We start from the raw sequence: 21,353 nt of genomic DNA, 5'->3' as shown, positions 1-21,353 counted from the left end.
TTGCTAGATAGTGTGAAACTCATGGTCATATAGATGTCATAGTTAAATTCTCTGGGAAAAACATAATCAAACCACAGAAAAATATTGTGTTGCAAGAAAAGGAAAAGTTAGTGGAGGTAGGAAGTAACCAGAATATAATGCAATATAAGTTTGTTTATGTGCATGTGTGTGCTGTCTTGTGTGTTCATGTATATGTATATCATATAATGTATGGGGTTTTCAAGGTATATGTAAACCAATCAAATAAATATAAGGACTTCTATGAGGTTAGGGGTAAAGCTCAATGTGGTGAGCTTGCCTCATTTCACAAGGCTATGGTTTGATACCCAATAAAGAAAAATACAAACAAAAGAGTTTTAAAATGAGGATAAAGTTAATAATTGTTCGAAAGTTTATTTGTTGTTGGCTTGTTGTCATTTATAAATAGCTGACAACATGCTTCTTGGTGTTGGCAGGGACCATGAAACTTCATCGAGCTGTGGCAATAAACATGCTCCTGCCAGTACCTCTGTAATAAAGCTAGACTCTCAGAAATTTAAGAAATGGGGTAGATCCAGTCATCAAAGTCACAGATTTTTTTTCTTTTTGCTTTTTTCGAGACAGGGTCTCTCTGTGGTTTTGGAGCCTGTCCCGGAACTAGCTGTTGTAGACTAGGCTGGTCTCGAACTCACAGAGATCTGCCTGCCTCTGCCTCCCAAGTGCTGGGATTAAAGGTGTGTGCCACCACCGCCCAGCTAAAGTCACAGATTTAATACCAGACTTATTATTTAGCAAATTGAAGACTGATGTGGTCAGAAAAATAAAGATATACAGTAAAGATAGGTGCAAATGAAGAAAATCTCTGAACAGGTCATATTGTGTTTAAAAATATATGTAGACTTGGGAGAGAAAAGAAAAAGGATAAGGTCCTTAAAAAAGAAGAGAGTGGTTAGAAGTGGTTGCACACACCTTTAATCCCAGCACTTGGTAGGTAGAAGCAGGCAGATCTCTGTGAATTCAAGGACAGCCTGGCTTACAGAGTGAGTTCCAGGACAGCCAAAGATACACAGAGAAGCTTTGTCTCAAAAAAACAGAAATTAAAAATAAAAAGAAACAGTTTAAAATAATGTCACATAAAGATGTAAAATACACAGAGAGTCTGGGTACTGTATGTTATTGTGTTGTCTTTGAATTGCTTGACAGATGAGGAAGTTGCAACAGCTGCTAAAAGACATTTGATTATAAATGCTGTTGAATTAATCTAACATATATATTTTGAAAATGCCTTGACTTTAAAATATAAGTCAAAAGACATGTTACTTTGGAGAAGAGGTCTTGCTTTTGTTTCCACAGGAAATGAAAAGCTGTGGATTCATTCTGGGTTAGGAAAAATCATGTTTGACCAAAGAAGACTCCCTTAGAAATCTCTGTTAGGAGCAGATGGCCCAGATGTCTGAGTTCTACATTCAGAACAGCCTCAAAACTGATGGCTGAGATTATGAAGCTTCACAGAATATTCCAGTCATGACTTGACCTTAATTTTCAATTTTCTTTAGGTCCCCATAAGATAATCAGTGCCACCAATCTGCAGGAAGTAGCCTAGAAAACTACACCAACATTCCCAAAAATGGAATATGGATGTTTTTCTTTTACTGTGATGGTTACAAGTTGGTATGGCTAATGGTCTGGAAAAAAAGCTAAACAAAGGAGATTAGATTCTGAGTCCATGTTTTGAAAAAAGGGGGGGGTGCTGTGTGATAATGACCTTGTACCCTGTAATTAGAGACTTGTATTTTAATAAAACATTTGGGCTGTAGCCAGACAGAAAGTATAGGTTGGGAAACTAGAACAGGAGAATTCTGGAAAGAATAAAGTTTCAGTCTGTAGTCATCACCCAGGTATAGAGTAAGCAAGATGAGAATAGCTCACTGATAAAAGTACCAAATCACATGGGTAACACAGACAAGAATGATGGGTTAATTTAAGATGCAAAAGTTAATAAGAACCCTGAACTACTAGACCAACCAGTTTATTACTAATGAAGACGTGTGTGTGTGTGTGTGTGTGTGTGTGTGTGTGTGTGTGTGTGTGTGTGTTTGGGAGGGGGACTGAATGACTGAGGGACCAGACAGGACAGAAACCTCTGTTAACATATGGTCATTTTGAAACTGGCAGTTGCAGCTCATGTGTTGTGCTTCCCTAGGGGTAGAGTATGCATTACTAGTTACCATGCTATTAATCCACTGACAGGTAGTTTTGGCCAATTTACTTATTCATTTTGAGTTTGCATGTGCTTGCTTATATTATTTCCCTGCCTCATCTGACTCTTTTTATTTTATTTTATTGAGTGACCTAGTGGAAGTCATGAATTTTTATAACCCCTCCTCAGGGACCCTCCCAGCATTTTGGGATGTGCCTGTCTTAGGTTGGCCTGCCAGACAGGTATTATGCATCTTTGACTACCAGTCCTCAAAGGATTGAGTCCACAGAAGGTCCTAAGAAGTCAAAAGCAAGGGAAGATATTTAAGAGAACTAGGGCTTTAAATGGCCTACTGTATTTGCATCAGCCAGGCAAGAACCACCTTCTTTGGAGGTTTTTGTCCAGCATGCTCCACAGCTATTAACACCTGGAGTGTTGTATTTTTTACTTGCTGTTGTCAGGATCTTAGGTGTAGGAGAAACTTAAGCATAAATATTAGAGCCACCACTACCCCTCCAGTAAGGTACCATGTAATAAGTTTAGGAGGATATAGCAGGTATTTTATGTGATTCCAAACTTGGCCAAAAAAACTTGGTAGACAAATCAAATGGTTTGACTTGTGTTGAGGTAAGTTGCATAAGTTCTGATTAAATGTTACAACTGGGCAAGGGTAAATCGAGTTTGTGTAAATTTTTAGGCGACAAATGAAATTGCTGATGGAGAAGTTTAATCTGTTCCAGCAAAGGCAAGGAAACTATTATAGTCAAAATTAGGTGATCTACTCTGTGGCTGCCTGTTGCTAAGCATTCCTGGCTGCCCCATATGCAGTCAGATATGGGATATGTGCCAGGGTTGTCGTCTGGACTATAATAAGTATTAAATAGTTTCCATGGTTTTGCAGATGGGATTCTTTTGAGCCTTAATTTTACAAAAGGTAGTATTTTGCATACTTTTGTGGCATAGAGGCTATCTGATGAAATATTTATGGGTTATGATTGGGTCATTTCCAATCCTGGACTGCCAGTAGTTCTCCTAGTTGTACTCATACAGGATTTGGTTGGGTATAGGCTATTTCCTTATGATTGACTCCCATTATTATTAACCCCAAACTATGTTTATTGACATCTGTAAAGGCTATAACAGCCTGGGGAATGACAATTTTTGATGGTCTGTAATAATTATTTATCTTTAATTTTAAAGGGGGAGGACATACATCATCTGTCTGGAAGAAAATGATTATTCATTGTGCTTATACCAGACCTAGCAATTGTTTTAAAACATACTTATTCTCTAAGTGGTTTGTTGTTTTTCCTGGTTTTACTTATGACAATGTCTCTGCAGTTTATATCTATAATTGTAACTCCTGGAACAGATAGTAAACCAAGAACCACAAGTGGCTGCTGACTGATCTGAAGGACAGCAAATGGCATATTTTCATAGACTGCCCTGGGATGCTGGCCCAGCATATACAGGATAAAGAACACAAATTCCCTGTTGTCACCTTGGCTCTGGAAAAGGACCTAAAGGTGTTCCACAATGCTTTCAATCTTGTATCCACGCAAAATAAATGCAATGCAGATATCAAAGAATATTTACCACTTTAATGTTAAACTTACAGAACCAAAGTTCCAGCGTAGTACAGGAGGTAGGGAGGAAAAAAGGGCCAAGCCGCCTCTCCATGCGCCCATTTATTGGCAGGCATACGCCAGAGGCAAACCCCGCCCCCTAAAGGGGCTGACTTAACCCTACACAATCTATCTCGAAAAGACACCAAAATCTCTACTAAGGTTGGTTTTATTGCTGTTCCAGCAACCTCAGCAGAGAGAACAAAAGTATTGGGGTAATCCATCTTTTTTAAATTATAACTACATTGCTTCTTATATCAAAGCAATCTACCTAGTATATAAGAACCAGTTCACCTTAACAATTGTAAACCAAGGTAAACCATTTACCTTCATAAATCAGGAGTATGAAGCCTTTATGCCATCATATCAGAACCCGTTGGGCTTTTCTACAGTCTTGTGTCCAATGACAGCCCTTTGGATGATCCTTTGGACAAACCCTATGTAAGTGATCAGAGTGTCCACATTTCCAGCAAGTACGGTCTGGTGGGGCAGAATTATCATTCTTGTCAAATTCGGCATTAACCAAGGCATTGAAGGAAGCTGTAAAGTATGTAAATGAGTTCACTCTGTGTGTCAATATCATGGGCAGCTAAGACCTACTTATGAATATTTTCATTTCTAACAAGTGCAATGGCATTATTGGGACAGTGTTGGACCTCTACCAGGTTAGCTGTTTAATAAGGATATCCTTGGTAAGGCCAGATGGGACATACTTTTCTAGAGCATTGGTGACATGGGTCAAAAATTTGGGAAATGGTTCAACTGATTGTTGGACATGGTTGTGAAAATAGCATACACTGTCCTGGGACATACAAAGTTTGAGGGTCTTGAAGCCTAGGTTGGACACTTTTCGGAAACAGGCATATAGTCCAATCGTGGAATGTGAGATATGAGCAGTGTATTTATGCACGGCCAGTAAGCATGTCCAGAGTAATATTAAGCCCAAATTGCACATTTGTACATGCTTGAGTCTCTGATGCATTATCATAATCAGAGTGCCATTGTAGAAAAACTGTGAGGTCAAGAACAGCCTTAACATAGAATACCAATCATAATGGGTTTGAAGTTATATGGCCCATTGTCTGAGTACTTGCTCAAAATAAGGACAATCAGGGTAGCATCAGTCACCCTTGTATACCTCTGCATGACTCCCAGCCTGCTCCTGGCTCTGCTGCTGCTAGGAGGGTACATAGCTGACAAGGACAACATCACTGGGGCACCCAGACTCCACAGAGATGGGATGTACTCATAAGTGCTCAAGCATATAGAAAATGTACTGGAATCATAGATGTTGGACCCAGCACTGACCACCCTCATTCAGTGAGGACACATTCAAAATATCTCACTGTAACATATGAGGAAGACAACATGGGATCCAGTGCCTCCTTCCATCTCTAACTGGGCAGTCTTAAGTCTTGGAACCCAGGGTATCTGGAGAGGGGCAAATACCCCTCAGGCCTTCTGACTCCCTTGGAAGAGGCATAACCCAGTGGCTGCCTATGAAATATCACCAGGAGGGTAAGAGATTTGGGAGGAATAAATTATCCCTGCTGGGGGTCCTTTCTCAGTGGGAATGTGGGGGGGCAATTCCAGAGGAAGCACTTACATTTAGTCAATGTGGGATACAGCAATTGAGACAGAAGTAGGGGAGGATGCTGATGGCTGGTCAAAAAGGCCACTATAAACTCCATGCAACAGGCAGTCTTAACTCTCGCTGGGTCCTAGGAGAAGATCTTGGCTGGACAGACTCTCTGAATGATTCAGGTGGGGCAATGTATGGCTGTCTATGTTATCCTTTGTGAGAAAAAAGGTCCCAGGATCCAGAGAAAAGGTAATGGAATGGGGAATAATAATAGAGTCCTGGGCTTAGGCCCTTCTGGATGTCATACACCTAGGCCTTTACATGAAGAGCATCAGTTGTCTCCAGAATGTGCTCTGAAGGGACATCTACCTAAATCAAAAATGTGTTCTCCCTGTCAGGCACCTCTTGGGTCACGTCTATGTGGATATCAGTGATAATAGAACAGGGAATGCTGAATCGGGGCCAGGATGCTTTGTGTGGTATGAAGAATACCAAGTGACTTTTTCCTCCTCCTCCTTCACTTTGGAGCAACAGGCAAAACTTCTGCCACTGAGGCTTCCCTCCACTCCCTGAATTCAGTTCAGCCTCCCTTTCTCCATGACCCACTCCTACTGGGTCAGGACCAGCTTCTTCAGACTGCACAAAACTGAACACTCTTTTCTATGTACCATTCCTGCTAGGTCTTTCAAGGTTCCCGCTCACAAATCAGTCTCATCCTCTCAAAAAGGTGAGTCCATCTCTTTCCAAAAAATGTGGCATCACTAGCCAATCTGCTACAACCTGTCTCAACAATATCAGAGGAGTTGCAGTTGTTGTTTCTACCCAGGACTGGAGGGTGGGATGTGATATCCAGAGGGCCAGAAGCCTCAATGATCTCTCATCACTGCAGGAAGCTTCATACAGAATCTGTGACTGAGCATCTCACTAAATGGAGGGGAAATATTTTTTGAGCTTGGGCTTTGAGAAAGTTGTAGAGGAGGAAGCGTCTGAGGAGGGAAGGGGGGCAGCTACATCCTCAGAAAATAGTGATGAGCCCAAAACAGCCAGGGGCCCACCCATTGTGCACCTGTCAAGATAAAAGTCATGTGGTGATATAATCTCCACACCAGGACTCAATGGAGACAAGAAAGTTGGGGAGAGTGCTCAAGGCCTGGGCCTCCTCAACTTCAAAGTCCTGCAAAAGTAGCTCAGTAAAGCTTCAAGAAAATGCTGCTTCTGCTCCAGGCTTTGCATATTATGGGTGGGAGCCAAGGTAGAGGTAAAAATGGAGGGCAAGATCAAGGGCAGCAGTCCTTGCATGAGACTCACAGAACTTTTGCCAACTTCAGTGCTTCCATTTGAGGAGCACATTCCAATCCTAGAAGGGAAAGGGGATTCAACCACAGTAGAATTGCCAAAGCCTTTCTGTGAATTAAGAGGCCAGCTACTACCCTAATGGCCTTTAATAGGTGGTCACATAACTGGATTAGTTGAGAAGAGAGACTAGGAGAGGATGTGACACTCTGAAGAGTGGTCACGACTCCCCATAAAGGAAATGAGCTGTTGTAATAGGTTAAAGGAATAAAGATCATAAAATTAATGTTAAACATGTAGAAAAAATGTAATAGAGTAAGAAAACTTAAGCCACATAAAGATAGAATATACAAAGATAGTTTGTGTTATGCCTATTATGTTTTATTTGGTTTTTTTTGACTGTGAAGGAGCTAAGTACATAGAGAAATTTCATTGTATTGGCTGCTAAGCTAAACCAACATATATATCTTAAAGGTACCTTATTTCAAAATATGGGTCTAAGGATATGTTGCTTTGGAAAAGAAGTTCTTTGTTTCCACAGAGATGAGACCCTATGGATTTCTTCCAGACTAATGAGATTTTATGAACCAAGATCCCTGAAAAGGTCGACATGAACATTCCCCAAAACACTTCTCCCAATATACAGCAGGAAGTAGTTTGGAGAGAGCTATGCCAAAATTCCCAAATATTGTTTACAAATGCTTGTTTACATTGAAAGAGGAATATTCTATAGAGATTTGCATTGGTATGGATCTTGGTTTATTGATACAAATTTAAGGTCAATTTTGTTATATGTGTATTTCTGCTCTTGATTAAGGTAATGTGTGTGCAGCACATCTAAAAATGTAATGTAAGAAATATAGGTTAATAGGTAATCATCTATAATAGTCCATCTTGCAGTCATGTAAGTTATGTTTCCTAGATATATAGAGATATATTTCCGTTAGATAGGCATTCTTCAAATCTTTCAGAGACCTTCATAATATGACATTTAACATGTTTTTAGAACTTAGAACTTTTCATGACAGTGAGACACATCTTCTCCTGAGAGCACCAAGCTACTTCAAGAGGAAGATGGGCGCCAAAGAGTTTCCTTATGGAGTTTACTAGCCACTAGGGCATAAAACTGCTATTGCCTGAATTATTTGTTTGTATGCTGTGTGAAGTGGAAATTCAGGACTCACAAAGAAATGACTGCTGAACTTGCCTAAAGGTGAGATTGTCTTTCGGGGTTAATGATACATGAAAGAGTCTGCCAGACATTCTGCAGGACACAGAAAAAAGCAACTGATGGACTTTGCCATTACAAGACAGAACAAATCTTCAAATTTTCTGCTTCATGGATAAGTGTGCTGGATACTATGGGTCTGTAGGCTGAAGACGGATGCCCCAACAATGCAGAAAAACTTTAGGTGACTGTCCATGTAGAAAGATGCCTCTGTCAATTGTAGAGTTTTGGAAGTTATTTACATTACACGTTCTGTTTACTTAGGCAATATTATATTCTTCTGAAAACTTTGATAGAGTTGAAGAATAGATAGTTATAGTTTTTCTTAGTTATGATAAAAGATTAAGTATATATAAATATTGTAACTGTAATTCTTGCTTGATACCTGTTTTGTTACATGTAATCTTTCTATGTTAAAGTGAAAACCTTCCTTCTTATTTAAACAGAAAAAGGCAGGTAATGTGGGATTCCCCTACATATGCTGTGAATATCATTTGTTAATAAAGAAATTGTCTTTGCCTGAGATATGGCAAAAGAGTAGAGCTAGGTGAGGAAAACTAAACTAAATGATAGGAGAAAGAAGGCAGAGTCAAGAGAAGCCATGTAGCCTCCACCATAGACAGATGGAAGCTGTCAGCTGGAACCTTGTCAGTAGGCCATGAGCATTTTGGTAAAATTTAAAATAATGGAGAAGGGTTAATTCTAGTTGCAAGAGCTAGCAAGAAATACACTTAAGCTATTAGCCAAACAGAATTGCAAATAATATGGTTTTTGTGTGATTATTTCAGGATTAGCAGCTGGGAAAAAACAAGCAGCCTCCTACAACAAAGAGCCTTCAGACAATCCCAGAGTAGACCTGGGAAAAAGTCATCAGTTGCTCTCAGGCCACAAGGGAGTCTGCTGCCATAAGGACTGAAGGGAAAGTAGTGTTCAGAGAACAAGTGTGCTTCTTATAGTGGAAGACTTCTGTGGTTTATTAAGCCATGGCCATATGATCACACAGTGTCTCTGGGCAAAAATGACCTGTTGGAGTATCCTTTATTGGTTCTACCTTCTGGGTGCTCAGCCCTTATGTGGATGTACTAGGACAAACTGATTCATCACTAAGAATTCCTAACCAGGAAAATAAGCAGGGTTAAGAAAAGAAGTGGGGGTAAGGGGAGATGGGGAGAGAAAAGTGAGGAGGGGAGGATGGGGAGACCCTGGGTGAATGGAATGGTTGGGATAGGGAAGGGTGGATATGGTAGCAGGGAAGAAGATATCTTAATTAAGGGAGCCATTTTAGGGTTGGCAAGAGACTTGACTCTAGAGGGGTTCCCAGGTATCCATGGAGATATCCCCAGCTAGGTCCTTGGGCAACTGAGGAGAAGGACCATGAAATGGCCCTATCATATAGCCATACTGATGAATATCTTGCATATCACCATAGAAGCTTCATCTGGCGATGGATGGAGATAGAGACAGAGACCCACATTGGAGCACCAGACTGAGCTCCCAAGGTCCAAATGAGGAACAGAAGGAGGGAGAACATGAGCAAGGAAGTCAGGACTGCGAGGGGTGCGCCCACCCACTGAGACGGTGGGGCTGATCTAAAGGGAGCTCACCAAGGCCAGCTCCTCTGGAATTGAAAAAGCATGGGATCAAACCGGACTCTCTGAACATGGTGGACAATGAGGGCTGACTGGGAATCCAAGGACAATGGCACTGGGTTTTGATCCTACTGCATGTAATGGCTTTGAGGGAGCCTAGTCTGTTTAGATGCGCACCTTCCTGGACCTGGATGGAGGTGGGAGGACCTTGGACTTCCCACAGGCCAGGGAACCCTGACTGCTCTTTGGACTGGAGAGGGAGGGAGAGGGGAGTGGGGGAAAGGGGAGAGAAATGGGAGGTGGGGAAGAAGCAGAAATTTTTAATAATAATATAAAAAATATATAAAAAAAGAAAAGGAAATATAGTCGTAGGAAAGAAAACCCCACCTCACCAAGGGCTTAGAAAATTAGAATAGGGGTCAACTAAACAGAAAAAGCAGAAGGGGGCAAACTCAAGATGCTTGCAGAAAGTCAGAAGAGGGACAGCAGTAGGAGAAGCAAACAAGAAAGAAAAATGCCTCAAAAAAAGGTAAGAAGGACTCAAAAAGCGAGCAAAAGAATAAGGTCCATTGTGGGTGACATTTGTTGTGGACATTTTGCTGCTGCTTGTTGTACAATTCCCATTTCCTGTGGCCAGAGACAATGACATAGTCTTGAAGAGATTCTAATGCAGAAGCTCTTTATTGTAAAAGGGTCAGGAATTTTATAGGGTTAGGAAAATTAAACTTTTGCAGTAACACTTCTAGTTGATTCTTTTGAAAATGGTGGTCACAGCTAACATGTTGTGATTATCTAGGAGTGCATGTCATTAGGTACCATTGTTTTGGTCCACTGCCAGGACCAAATTTTTTTGGCCAATTTTGCTTTTTCATTTTGAGTTTGCCTTGTTAACTTGTGTTTTTGCTATTGTCTTGCCTCAGTTATTGAGCTATCAAATAAGACTAAAATACATTAATTGTGACTGGCAAAATGGATGTTATTGGTAACATTGGTAAAATAACATCAATACCTTATTTTAGAAAATGAGAAAACACATTGAAATTTAACAATGAATATAATGCAAAATGTGTATAATATATTTTTACTATACTAAGTAATAATAATAATATTATTATACTAAGTAATAATTAAAAAAAACTATGTATTTATATAGGTATACATAGTTTGCGTCCAGAAAAGAAAGGCACAAGAAAGATGTTATGCAGAAATTGTAGAGAAATAGTATAAATTTCAGCAAAATAGAATGTTATTTATCAACACTTAAATAAAAAAGCATGTGCAAATAAAATTTATCATGTCAGTTTAAAATGTTATCATTTATGAATAACATTTTCAAAAATAAAACTTAATTTCAAAATTATTCAATGTAATCATATTCCCTCTCTAAACTCTTATATCTTTGGTAGTGTGTCTAGCCTTTGATGACTGAGCCATCCCTCCAGCTTGTAATCATATACAAATTGTTTGTAAATAAGTTTTGCTTTTTTTGTTTGAGAATTTCACATATGCTTTAATTAAATCCATATTCCATTTGTGCCCTTCAAATTCCTACCATCACTACTACACTTTCCTGCCAATTTCATGTGCTACTTTTGTGAAACCCATTGAGTCCACTTAGTGCTTCAGTATATGCAGAGGTTTAGGACCATCTCTTGTGACATACTTATTTCCTTATATCCCAGGTCAAGTTGCTACAAAAAAGTTATTGTCCTCCCACAAGTCAGAATTTGTGACTAGAAATTCATGTAGGTGAGCAGCACAATGTTTTAATCCTTTCCTACATACGTGCTGGAATTTTGTCAGATCTGATTTTCCAAAGGTCTTAAGCATGCAGTTATAGATGGCAGGTATAACTATTGCTCAGAAATAATGTTGCACTATACTTATCCACCACCTCTATCTCTCAGCATTATTCCATTTCCACATTCTTGAGATTCTCGAAGTCCTAGGAACAAGGAGTGTGGTATTGATGTAACTTTGAGGTTTGAATAATACCACATTCATAGTCTGCATCACTGTTACTTTTTCAATCTTCTTCAAAAAGAAGCTCCTCTGACAGGTGCTGAGTTAGGTTATAATTTACTGATATAGAGATAAATACTAAGGGAACAATTGAACAATGTGCTCATTTCTTATAGTAATAGGAGTAGTTTTGTCTTAGGGCCCATTATCTACAGATCCATGTGTTATTCTCTTGCAACACTACAACTCCCAGCATTGCCCTGGACTCCAGCACACGCAAGCGTGGGACACATTTCCCAGAAGCTTTTGCATTCCCCGTTAAAAAGCAGGGGCTGCCACGAGCCCCTCTCTCTCTCTCTTTCTCTCTCTCTCTCTCTTCCCTTTTTCCTCCCCACCTTTCCTACCGTGTCTGCATGCCCCCTACCTGTTTGTTATCCCTTCCCCATTAAAGTGCACCCACGTGGGACCGCTGCGTGTCTGTGTCTTTTTCCTCGCGTAACGTCTCTACCGTCTAACCTGCAGAATTAAGAACAACACCATGGATTTTGTTTTGTTTTTGAGATTATAATATAATCATATTTCTCCCCTTCTTTCCTTTTTTTTCAAACCCTCCAATATAAACCAGCCTTCTCTCTTTCAAATGCATTGCCTCTCTTTCAAATTCATTGCAAATATATGTATTTAGATATTGTCATACAACTGTAAGGAGTATACACGCTATGCATGTGTGCATGTGTTTTTTGTGTGTATTTGTGTGTGTGTGTGTGCTGAGTATATAGCATATAACTTGTGTGTTTTCCGGTCTGACCACCTGGCATCTAAAATCTTGCAGCAAGATTTTAGGTTCTTCCCTGGGGAAGACTTCCTCTCCTTCTTCCAGCTTTGCTCAGTTGTCTCTAGTTCCTTGTGTAGGGCTGAGACATACGATCTTTTCCCCACCCACTTTGTCCACTTTGGCATGTCCATTGTTGTTGTTCTTTTCCAGCTCAAGTTGAGATAGGCATGTAGGTGAGTGTTTATAAGTGTTATTTCTGACATTAAGAGATACAATACAACTTGGTTTTTTTTACACAGCTTAACGAGGAGGTAGCTTTTTAGTCTTTCTAGAGGAGCAGTCTTAGGTTGCAATTATCCAAGAAAAGGAAGATATGAGCAATATTTTCAATACATTATCAACATTTGTACTCAGATCAGGTGTAGGTTTTGTCATTCCTTTGAGCCTGACCTAGATAATATCTTTTAATTAAAATGGATCTGAGGGATTGACCATGCTCATATCAACAATAAACATTTAAGTGGGGCATCATCTTCTCCATATATACTTGTTTATATCATTAGAACAAATATTAGTGATCAGATTGTTATGTAATTCAGTAAATTTTGTTTTGTAATATACTTTAGGAGTGAATTTGCATTGTTAGTAGCAAAACATCAGAATTCATGTAATGTTCCATAATTGTCAGATTGTATTAGTGCCATTATTTTGGTATTTCCTTTTCTATTAGTTATATATTACATATTTATTTGAATAATTTATAGTTTTATAAAGAAATACGAAGATTATCATCATTTTGTGTCTTCAATTTCTATTCATATATACATATGATATATATTTTCTGATGAGATATTTGGAGATATTGATAGTTTCACATATATATATGTATATGTTTCCATATATATATTTATAAATACATACATTTAAAGTTTTAATTTATGAGACATTTCTCTTATAATTTCCTATAAATATTTTCATTCCTTTCACAGTAATTTGGATTTGTTCATTCTATTAATGATTTTGCTTTTGGTATTGCATCCAGTAGTCATTGCCAAAGTCAAATTTTGTATAATTTCCCCATATTTTCCTTTGAAAATTGTATAGTTTTGCATTTTACATTTAGATATACACAAAAGGCTTAAGTTATTTTTGTAAAACATAAGAATCAATATATAGAATTTCTTTGTTCCTGGCTAATTATGTTGCAAACTTGTCCAATTACTAAAATAGCATGTTTGAAAATATCAACCTTGAATTCATTGAATTTCACTGTTTCATTTACAAGGATAAATTACATATAATTATGTTTATAGATGCCAGTGCTCTCTTTGAAAATTGTAGCTCCAGAGTAAGTGTTGATATTTGCTTGTGTTCATTCTGAAACTATATAAACAAAAAGTGAATGAGTAAAATGTTTAATGTTTGAGAATAAGAAAATCCTACCACCATAAAAGTCTGTAACCTGGAAAGTCATCTTCCTGAAGTCAAAAAGAAATAAAAACTGTTGGCAAGAAAAGATGTCTTCTCTCTCCTGCCATTCAATAAGTGACTTAGGTAAGAGAACTGGCTGTGAGTTCATAAGAGTAGGAGAGCTGTCTCTGCCTCTAAACAGCTGCAACACTCAGGAGAGTGGACCTTTAATTCTTCGGGACAATAACATAAAGTCAACCCTTTTGGTGGAGGTGTGGGTGAGCCTGTCCTGAAGTGGTGAGCAAGGGAGACCTAGCTCCACACCTCATCTGCTGTATGGTGGCACAGGCATGAGATAGATGCCAGTTCTCTTACCTGCATCACAAAAACAAAACAGCTGTACATGGTCCCCCACCAGTAGCCACACTAAGAAGAGCAAGCCTTGTGCCTTATCTGAACAACACAATGGAACCAAACCTACTTGCTGAGGTGTGGGTGAATCAGCTCAAAAATAGTGAGCAAGAGGCAGTTGTTCCCATTACTCATCTGTTTGTGGTGGCATAGGTAGGAGGCAGAAATGTCCCCTGGCACCCATAAATGTCTGGGGAAGGTGGGCGAACTGTTTCTGAGGTTGCAAGAGCAGGAGAGATGTTCCTGCCCCGCATGAGCTCCCACACTAGGGTGAGCAGGCCCTGCACCTCACCTGGGCAACACAATAGAATCAGCTCTATTGGCAGATGTGTGAGTTTTTCAGGCCTGAAGCTTTATGTTTGGAAGAGTTATCCAACTACACATCTGTCATGTGGTGGTGTGGATGCGAGAGAGATGCCCTCTCTTACCCCTTGCCCCTAACAATGTGCAGGAGATGACAGAGTTGACATTCCCCACATGCATCACTCGAGAAAACTAACACTGCTTCTTGCCTAGGCATCACAGGCAAACTGGCATTGCTATCAAAGGTGTGGGTGACTAGCTCCAAAGTTGTGAATGGGCTTGGTTGTCCCTATTACTCTTCTAACATATGGTGGCATTGGAAGATGAGAGATAAACTCCCTATTACCCCATCGATGTCTTATACAAGGAGAGAGTCTGAACCTATGTACACGGGAGAGGGAGAACAGTCTTTCCCCTGAGCAACTGCAAGGCTAGGGAGATTGGCCTCTCTACCTATCCTGGGCAATATAGGGGAGCTGGCACTAATACTTGCAGTGTAAGGAACTTGAAAGCATGAAGGCAGCAGATTTGACCTCTGCGCTGGCTTCTTGATGCTAAGGGTGAATTAACCAGCCAGTGCTAAAATGCTCATCTTGATTGTGAGGACAGGAATCATTGGTGAGGTGACCAACCCTGCAACTGTCCAGGCCCAAAATCAGGGCTATGAGTTGACCTGCCCCAAGACCCACACTATCTATGATCTTCTGGATTATGTGAAGGGACCTTACTCACAGACTCAAAGCTGCGGGATCTCTACAACACAGGGTGACAATAGAATATCCAAGAAGAGCAGTAGTGAGGGCCTAATATTGATATTGTAGTAGATATCAGAGTCTTAGTACTAGACCAATGAAATCTCTTTGCAATGAAAACTCACAAGTAAATTTATATCAACAAAGGGGTATACTACATGACACACTTTGTCACATTGTGAAGAGATTTTTATTATTTTTTTTCTTTTTCTTTCTTGGTCTTAAATTTCGTTTTATTTAGTGGAGTGGTTACAAGGTCAGATTGAGGGGCTGGAGATAAATGAGTTAAAGATACATGATTTGCAAGACTCATTGAACAAATAAAAAGAAAGTAAAAAAGAAACAATAAAAGTATTCTTAGCTCTGAGTTGTGTGTGTGTGTGTGTGTTTCAGAGGGCTCACCACATAAAACAGTAATGTATTAACAATAAAACCCTTCATTCCTTACAAAAAAACCTTTTTTTTCTTTATTGAAAAAAAATTTCCGCCTCCTTCCAGCCTCCCATTTCCCTCCCCCTCCTCCCGCCCGTCTCCCCCTCCCCCCACTCCTCTCCCCCTCCCTCTCCAGTCCAAAGAGCAGTCAGGGTTCCCTGTCCTATGGAAAGTCCAAGATCCTACCCCCTCCATCCAGGTCTAGGAAGGTGAACATCCAAACTGGCTAGGCTCCCACAAATCCAGAACATGAAGTAGGATCAAAACCCAGTGCCATTGTCCCCGGCTTCTCATCAGCCCTCATTTTCCGCCATGTTCAGAGAGTCCGGTTTGATCCCATGCTTTTTCAGTCATAGTCCAGCTGGCCTTGGTGAGCTCCCAATAGATCAGCCCCACTGTCTCCTTGGGTGGCTGCACCCCTCACGGTCCTAACTTCCTTGCTCATGTTCTCCCTCCTTCTGCTCCTCATTGGGACCTTGGGAGCACAGGCCAGTGCTCCAGTGTGGGTCTCTGTCTCTATCTCCATCCATCACCAGATGAAGGTTCTATGGTGATATGCAAGATATTCATCAGTATGGCTATAGGATAGGGTCATTTCAGGTTCTCTATCCTCAGCTGCCCAAGGAACTAACTGGAAACATCGCCCTGGGCACCTGGGAGCCATTCTAGGTTCAAGTATCTTGCCAACTCTAACAAATTGAACAAATTTGATCCCAGCAGAATGTATTTATAATGCATTTTAAAATAAATAATTTAAAGAAAGAAAAATTAATGTGCAATAAATGACAGAGAAAACTGACCACCTGGGCAATTAACCAAAGTCTCATTTGCAATGTTGGAGCAGCCAACTTTGGCTAAGGCTTAGAGTAACTGACAGACCATTTAAAAATTCAACCAAATTTTCAAAATCATCTTACAGTGTCTTGGCAAGATTTGCAGTTGTTTTTCTAATATCCTGTTTGTCCTGTCTAGACACCATGCATTTGTCAATGTTCAAAGCATGGGCAGTTCCTTGTTCAAAGACCAGTTTTGCCAAAAACAAACAAACAAAAAAAAAACCTCCAAGTGGAGTGTCTTCAGTGCCCAACATACTCTCAGGAATACATTGATTCTGCCAGGAGAAATCATGTCTCGGGTCAAACAAAACAAAACAAAACAAAACAAAACAAAACAAAACAAAAAAAACCTTAGTTATTCTACAGCTCTTTGAATTGGTTGAAGATTACCTACCTATCCATGAAGAATACAATCTGTATGTGTCTAAAGAAACTTATTAGTCTAACTATAAGTATGACAAACATGGATGACTACTGACCTATAATTCTTAATACCTATATATCTTAAAGACTAAGACTTCATATTTGAATATTAAAGAATCTTAAAACAACTGTGTAGCAAATGAGGACAATAACCTCAAAATGTAAACAATGTATAAGTATTTGATTAGAGGTAGAAATATATAGTGCAATATGATAAATATATCCTAAATTTGTATCAATATACAAAATATCTTAAGGGGAAATAAAAGCATGAATGAATATAATAAGAAAAATAACTTTGCATTGGTGTACAAATATTATAAAGATAAATAGGAGTATATTTGATATAACAGATATAATTTAAAGTTATGTCAATATATAGGTACCATACCAATATAAATTGCCTATAAATAATAGTTCACAAGTATTCACTATATTACTCACTATTATTATTATTGTGACTAAGATCACACTAATCCATTATTCTATCCAATTTACCTTTTCTTTTTCAAAGAAGATCCCTGAGTCTACATAATTCACACCCCGAAACTGAATCACATGTCAATTACGATCAACCCTTAATTGATGTCCCTGACCCTGAGTACAAACTTTATTTGTAGAGGGGACATCGTCTTCTAGAATTGCTTCCAGCTGTCATAGGGCTGCTGTCTTTTTTGTATAGGATTCTCTAATAGTAAAATGATGGCTACATTTTAAAATTACTGTCTTGTATAATTGCAACAAGTCTCTGAGTCATTGGTAAGGTTTTTCTGAAATTCTTATTTGAAATTCTGGCTAGAACATTATAGGAAGGTACACCATTTTATTTAATCAAGTTCGAATCATTTTGAGTAGATGGTACCCAAAATTGATCTTAAAATAACACTAATCAGCATCATGACATCATATTAAGAAGATGGAATCATTGTTGTGGGGTCCTGTCTTCTTCCTGGAAACTTCAAAGATTACTACAGGAAAATGTATTGTTCTTTGTGGAAAACTTAAAGATTATTTATATAAACATATATTCAACAAATGGTATGACAGAGACAAAAATAGGTATGGAGAAAAGTAAAATTTTTCCTAAATTCTTTCTTCTTTCTGTTCCATACAAGATGGCTCCTATCATGAGTCAGAAACTCTGAATTTTTCTTTTAGCAAAATGCTTTAATTTAATAAAGATAGCCATTATCCAGCTCCAAAGCCAGCTTTAATTATATTCAGGTAATGAAATTTTACCCTGCAGTTGACCTGTCCTTATAAGTCAGATTTCTCTTCACTTGGTGATCTTTTCTACATAGTATCTTTTCTCCTTTAGGCATCTAGATATCCAAGGTCTCTTGATATTTTGAAGGTGAGAATTTTCCTGCACAGACAAGAACAGAAACCTTCCCAAACTCTTATGAGATTTTCTCATCACCTGTATGATTGTCTCCTCTGTGGATGAGCTGTCATTTCTTTTTCTCAAGAGGTTTCTTTTTTTCAAACCAACTCTTTATTAAATTTGATGGTATCCGTACAGGTATCTCCTGTAGAAACAAGAGCAAAACCCCTTTCCCAACATAGCACATCTTCTGGTTTCCATTGTGAGGTCAACCCTCATTGAAATACACTGAATGATTTCATTCATAATTTTTTCTATTATCCATTGTTTCTCTACTCCTGTTGTTCATTTCTCATTAGCATTAAGAAAATCCAAAGTTAATAAGGCATTGTGGAATGTATTTCTGGGGGTATTTTCATTCCCTTTATGTTTGTGTAATATATTCTTTATAGTTCAGTTTGATCTTTCGGTAACTGCCTGACCTGTAGAATTGCTTGATATACCTGTAATATGCTTTATATTATAATAAGCAAAAACCTGTTTCATTTCTCAGAGACATATGCTGTAGCATTGTCTGTCTTCATTTATGCAGGTATATCTATGATCTCCATAGATCTTAATAAATGTGTGATTGCCGAATTAGCCTTTTCTTAACTCAAAGCAGTTGACCATTATAAGCCTGAATAAATATCAATGGTGTAGTACACATATTTTAATTTTCCAAAATCTGCAAAGTGTAACACATCCATCTGCCAGATTTAATTCCTTTGCATACCCTTTAGGATACTCCATGTGGATAGCAGTGTTTCATTATAGAAAGAACAAAAGGAACATCTAATTATAATCTTCATAGCCACAGGACCTGGCACAGGACCCGGCAGACCCTAATGGGATGTGATGTGTGTTATGTATGTGGGACCACGCATATTCCTAAATATATCTTGAATCTGAATGAACAATAAAGTCAATTCTGTATCATCTGGTATAAATTATGCAGTTTAAAAATGAAAAGCAACTCTTTCTGCATATTGTAAATCAGTAACTGTATTGAAAGATTCTTTCAAAATTCCTTAGTACCATGAGAATAGCATATATTTCTGCCTTTTGAATAGAATCATTAGGGTGTTTTTCCACTTTACTTAAATCTTACTTAATTAACCTGCCCCTCTTGATTTATTTGACTCAGTATAGAAAGTACAGGCTTCAGTTATTGTTGTGTCACGTACAATACAGGGAAGGACCCAAGTAGTTTTCTTTATGAAGTTAATTCTATCTCTTTTTGGATAATTGGTATTAATCTCTCTTAAAAAAATAGTGCTAGCTATTTGCCAGGTTCATTCCCTTTCCAGATTTTTTTTTTTTAATTTCATGAGTAGTAAAGGGCACTATAATCTCTGCTGGGTCTATTCCATTTAGTTGATGCAGTCTCAATTTTTCTATTATAATTAATTCAGAGACCGTTTCCACATAATTGTTTTTTCGTTATAGGTAAAAACGTCCTTTTGAGAAAGTATCTTCCTTCTGCATTAAAATTCCTTCAGAAGAATTTGTATAAGGCAATATGAATTGAATGCAATTAAGATTTGAATCCAAGTGATCCACACGTGCCGTCTGTAATTTCTCTTCAACCAAAGTTGATTGTTTCTCAGCTTCACCTGTTAATTCCCTGAGACTAGGTGTTTGTCACTATTTCAGGTTTGTTTGAATGAATTATTATCATATCAGGTATTATCCCAATAATGGATCATTGATAGGAAATGTCTCCTAGGAAACTTTGAAAGTCATTAAGGGTTCACAATCGGTCTCTTCTAATTTGTACTTTATGTGTTGTAATTTTTTTTAAACCTATTTTATAACCTAGGTAACTGATAGAATCTCCTCTTTTGTTTTTCAGGGTAAATTTATAATCCCCATTTAGTAAAAACTTTTTTTACTTCTTCAAAAATTCTTTCTAATATATCTGCATTTGAATCAGATAGTAAAATGTCACCTATGTAATGGTAAATTATAGATCTAGGGAATTGTTTTCATATTATTTCCAATGGCTGACTTACAAAATATTGGCACAGTGTAGGGATATTGAGCATTCCCTGTGGGAGGATGGTTCATTGACCTTTCCTAGTTGGTTGAGAATTATATAAGTAGGCACTATGAAAGCAATTTTTTCTCTGTGCTTTTCTTGTAAGGTTATAGTGAAGAAACAATATATTAAATCAATAAGTATAAGGGGCCTTCCTTTAGGCGATAGGGAAGGCAAAGAAGTTCCAGATTGTATAGGGCCCATAGGTTAGATTAACTTGTTAACTGCACTTAGATTTGATACCATTCTTCATTTTCCTGATTTTTTTAACAACAAATGCAGGAAAATCCCAAGGGCTAGTTGATTCTTCAATATGGTGAGCACTTACTTGCCCCTGTAGCAGCTGTTCTAATGCCTGAAGTTTCTCTTCTGTTAAAGTCCATTGTTAACCCATATTGGTTTCTTAGTTAATGATTTTAAAGGTAGGGCCATTGGTACCTCTGAAGGTTTGCTAATTGTTTTGTGTTCGTGCACAAACTGAATGGCTGGAGACCTTTGATTTTCTGAGACTGCAGGAATGTTAATCATCATATTCCAGTGCTGCAGCATGTCACAACCCCATAAATTTACTACTGTATTAGCCTCATACAGCCTCAGCCTTCCTCTCTTTCCTTCTGTCCCTATGAGTTCAACCCTTCTTATAATTGGTTCACTTGAGCTATGGTTTAAATTCATAGGAATTGAACATCTGCCACTTGAAAAGGCAATTTGGATGTCGAGATTCTTGAAAATGATAGTCATATCCATACTTGTGTTCAGTAAGCCCTTTCATACATTATTATTTATACTCACTCTTAGTTTTGGTCTTTGATCATTCATAGAAGTCTGCCAAATTATGTGTTTCCTATTTTCTATTGGAATTTTTGATTCATTAATTTATCTTTCAGGTTTGTTCCATCATCTGAAAAGTATGTTGTTGGTTTTTTTTTTTTTTCAGCAGGCACTGGATTTTTTTTTTAATTTCCTCGTGATACATGTTCTCCAAACTGATTGGGAATGACTGGACCATGTTTGAGGTAGGGGCCTGTAAGAGGTCCCCCCCCCCATGGAGTTTCCTGATAGTATCATGTTGCCTTGTTTCCTTTTTTACATCGATATTCATTGTTCCAATGTTGACCATTACCACATCTTCTACCTAATCTAGAAGAT

General features: G+C 38.4%; 1 pseudogene; it reads right to left on the bottom strand.

Annotated features, from left to right (window-relative positions):
* Positions 1-5,508: 5,508 nt before the first annotated feature.
* Positions 5,509-21,353, bottom strand: part of LOC121441600 — a 51,172-nt pseudogene continuing 35,327 nt past the window's right edge.

This window comes from Microtus oregoni, unplaced genomic scaffold (genome assembly GCF_018167655.1).
Source record: "Microtus oregoni isolate MIOR12 unplaced genomic scaffold, Mior012 000079F_ref0000094, whole genome shotgun sequence".
NCBI classification, from domain to species: domain Eukaryota; kingdom Metazoa; phylum Chordata; class Mammalia; order Rodentia; family Cricetidae; genus Microtus; species Microtus oregoni.
This window is presented reverse-complemented; position numbering and strand designations above follow the sequence as displayed.